At 41.3% G+C, this 4,061-nt stretch overlaps 1 long non-coding RNA gene across 1 annotated transcript; it reads right to left on the bottom strand.

Annotated features, from left to right (window-relative positions):
* Window positions 1-576: 576 nt before the first annotated feature.
* Window positions 577-2,677, bottom strand: LOC131189988 (uncharacterized). The gene is made up of 3 exons (XR_009153189.1): window positions 2,602-2,677; window positions 1,659-1,719; window positions 577-919 (listed from the first exon to the last, which is right to left on the bottom strand). It is a non-coding gene; the product is annotated as an uncharacterized LOC131189988 (long non-coding RNA).
* Window positions 2,678-4,061: the final 1,384 nt, after the last annotated feature.

The following is a 4,061-nucleotide window of genomic DNA, read 5'->3' as shown; positions in this document are numbered from 1 at the left end:
CAATGAGGCAGAGGAACAGCTGGAGCTCGTTCCCAGCGTGCGCATGTGCAGAGCTGTCAGAAAGCAAGAACAACTCAGAAAGCAGGATCGACTTGGGAGCCACACCTTAGAGATGACTGGCCCCTCCCATAGGAAACAAAAGACGAGCGAACGGGGAGTGGGCTTTTGCAGAAAACAATTTGTTCATTCGGTCGTTTCAAGAATGAAAATTCTGTTCGTGACTCTAAGAGACTCTGTGCCAAGTTTTACCTTATACTGTGTTTGGAAACAAGTTACATGGCAGCTTGCTAACCGAGATAAGGTATGTGATAGATATTCCTTTGAAAAACTGTTTGGACAAGCCTTGCTGACTGTGAATGAAAGTAATTCACAGTCATGTAAATAAAAGAGGTTTGGCCAGGACAAAGTCTCTGCTTCCTGCTTTTTAAGGGAGCTTAGGTCAGAACAGTTACTTTGGTCATCTAGAATGGCATAAAGCTTAATGGATTTGTCTCTTTTGTCTGCTGGGTAGATTTTGATTAAACAGACTTTGGAGCAATCTTTTTGCAGACTTCTGTGCATTTTGTGTTGATTTCTGCTGTGGTTGTAGCTGTGTGCTCATCCTCCATGCCATGCTCGCTGCCACTGTAAGTGTGTTGTAAAGTCCATGGTGTTGTCCCAGGCTTTGTTGTGACCTGTGCTGCCACATTCCATACATTTTACACTGACCTTACAGTCATTGGCAAAGTGGGAGACTGATGAGCAGCACTTGCAACAGATGTTGTTCGTTTTCAGCAAGCTTTGCGATCTTCTATGGACTTCTCCCTGAAGGCTCTGCATTTTAGGAGATGATGTGGCTTCTGGTGTAGAGGACACTGCTCACCAGGATCTCTGAGCTCTGTTTCTATGTGAGAGGAGCTGGCAGACCTGTGAAGGGAATCTGGAAGAGTCACATTAGTTTTGTGGACTGCTAAGGGAGGCTCACGAGGATTACGTTCTGAAGGTGCAGCACATGACAATGTGAAGTCAAAGCTAGGATCATTTCTTGTTTTAGTTTGTTGGCACACAAAATCCATAAAAACAGAGAAGGGGGGAAATGGAACATTGTGCTCTCTTTTGTATTTGGAACCATGTGCTCTTATAAGTTATAGGGTAACTTTTGTACAATAGGGTTGACACCTCTGGATGCATCAAGGAATGCAAGTCCTTGCAAGTCCCCTTCCAACTTAGCTACTTGAAGTTCCATTAGTAAATTGCTAAGTTCCCTAAGGTTTTGATAGGCTTTGTTAGGTATTCTGGGAAACCGATCTAGTCTTTCGAACAGTGCATTATCCACTGCTTCTGCTGAGCCATATCATTCATCAAGTCTGTCCCAGATTGTTTTAAGGTCTATTTCAGGGCAGTTTATATTTATTGTCCTGATTCGCTTTTCATGCTCAGCAGATTCAATTCCAAGCCATTTAATTATTAAATCTATCTCCGCACTATAGTACAGATCTAAGCTTCTGATGGCATTTTGGAAGGAAGATCGCCAAGCTCTATAGCTTTCACGACGATCGTTAAACTTTTCAAGTCCTTGTGTGACTAGCTCACATCATGCAAGGAACTTGGCAAGGTCTATGGTGGCTTGATTAGCCGATTGTGCATTGCTGTGGTGAAAAGGTGTGGAGTAGTCATACCTTTTAGGAGTCTCCGGTTTCAGCTGGTCCTTTCTATGCTGCTCTGTCATGAAGGCTGATCCTGTGGGATAAATTGCAGGATCAAGTACCTTGGGTGTGAGGGATCTGCTAACACAGGTGCAGCTTTGCTTGAAGCTTTCTCGTTTTGTCAGCTCGGGGCTTGTCATTAGCCTGTAATGGTGCTGAGTAGGATCTTTGGCTTATTTCTTGAAGATTGTCTTCCCTATCAAAGTGGGCATTGCTGCTTGGCCTGAAGTGCTGATAGACGTACTCTGAAGTGTGTTAGAGGATCTTGGGGTTCACATTGCTGCATTTACTGCATTCATCGTCAGAATATACGTCTCTCTCTAAGGTTTTGACTTCCGCTGTGGCAGCTGTGACTTCTTTCTCTGTCGTTATCTAGGCTCGCTTCTAACAGGGCTTTCTCTTTTTTTATTTCTATTTTTTGCTCAGCAAAAGCTGGTCGTGCTTTTGCTGCTTTGGCCTCTGCACTGGCAATGGCTAATGCATCACACGCTAATGACCATTTGGAAGAATTAGAGACTTGAGACCTTGTCTCGTGTAAAGACGCCCAGTTCTGTGACATAGTGTCTTCCGGTGGTGCTTGACTGTCTAGAGACTGCTGTATGGCCATATGTAGGTAGCTGCGTTGGCAGAGTGGCAGAGTATAGTCCTTATCCTTGATCCCACTTGCTGGGTAGCCGCTGTTTCACTGTTCTGTCCCCACTACACGTTAGTCTGTGTGCAGCTCAACATGCAGCTAAACCCACCTATCCTCCAATAAAATGGACCATGTGCATAGATCTGAATGCTTTATTGGGAGAACAGAATATGGTGAAACAGGAAAGTAGGGATACATACCGTGAGAATCAAATGTAAGATAGACAGTATTAAGTTACTGCTGAACATAACAATTAATAAATACAAGCAGTTTGAATCTCACCAGCGATGCTCTGTGTGCGGGATGTGGGTTTGTCCTTGGATGACCATATGCCACAGATTAAAATGGCTGCTTCTTTGTGCTTCTGCCTTCTTCAAATGCTAAAGGAAATGGAGTCTGACTTCCCAGCATGTACTTGATTTGAAAGTGTGGGTTGAGGAGTAAATGGGCGGGTTCAGCTTCAAACAATATAGTTGCCGCATATTTGTCTCTCTGGCCACTAGATGGGGCTAGAGAGCAACAACAGTATATAAAGTTATATGTTGTAGCATGACAACTCCATAGGAATCTGACAACAGCCAATGGAATAGTAAAGGACATGTTTTTGCATAAGAACAGGAAGCACAAAGCCAAAAGAAGGTATAAAAACCCACCCACTCTCAACTCCATTTTTTCAGCTGTCCCAAAATCACTAGTTGGCGGTTTTGCTTCATCAATAAATCCAACCTTTCTTTCTAATCAGCCTCCAGCCTTCATTTTATTTCCAGTGCCTTTCTCCCGACTTGGAACTAAACCAGATGGATTTTTCTTCCAACAGATCCATTTTTTGAAAATTGCCTGAATTATATAGTATTATAATATTTTGTGCCATTTTGTAAATTCCCATGGTAACCAAATAGCAAAGGTGTTTAAACGTTTTTTTTTCTTTCAGTTTCTGAAATCAAAGTCTCAAGCTCTTGTTTAACTCAAGATAGTCAAGATAGTGAAATGCGCTTTATTTTTTCTTTATTTCCAAAATTTTATAGCAAAAAAAGTCTCAATATTCCAAAGTTTTCTGAATATTTAATTCACATAACTTTATTAGGTCAAAATCCTATTTTTTTTTATTTTATTTTGTTTATTTAGCGTTTTGCCATTTATTTCCAATTTGTTAAATTCTTAAACTTATAATTGATTTTTCTTTTGCTTAAAAAGGAAGGTAAACTCACCAGGTTACTTTTTAAACTTGTTTGGAAACCTGATTAGAAAGTGAGGCTGGCAAATTCAGTTTCCTTAAAAAAGCTTCACCACAGCCGATCTTTTCATCTCCCAGCATCAGATCCATAGGAGATGCTTGTCCTTGTGTCTTCACAAGAAGCAGCCATTCATAGACTCTGTGGCCGATCGGTCCTTTCCTTACACAGAAGAGGTTGGTTTACAGACCAGTTTTTCAGTCTTTGCCAGGATCGTTGTCATTTCTCTGTCGGAAATATGTTTAGTTCGCTATGCCTCCACTGGACATACCAGACACATTCTTAGCTTTGTTCAACACAAAAAGCCATTATATTAATTCAATTACCACTCCATCCTGACTTGATTCCCACACATGCCATTTTCCAGTCAAATGTTTGCTCTATTGATTGAATATATTTTGCCCACATTAGGGCTTGTCTTTCACCTCTAGTACTGTAATAACCCAATTTTTGCTTCAATGGAATTATGAGCTAGTCTCCCTCCCAAATCCATTCCTAAAAATTACTTTA

The sequence above is a fragment of the Ahaetulla prasina genome, chromosome 2 (genome assembly GCF_028640845.1).
Source record: "Ahaetulla prasina isolate Xishuangbanna chromosome 2, ASM2864084v1, whole genome shotgun sequence".
NCBI classification, from domain to species: domain Eukaryota; kingdom Metazoa; phylum Chordata; class Lepidosauria; order Squamata; family Colubridae; genus Ahaetulla; species Ahaetulla prasina.
Note: the sequence above shows the minus strand (reverse complement) of the source record. Positions and strands in the feature narration are given on the sequence as shown.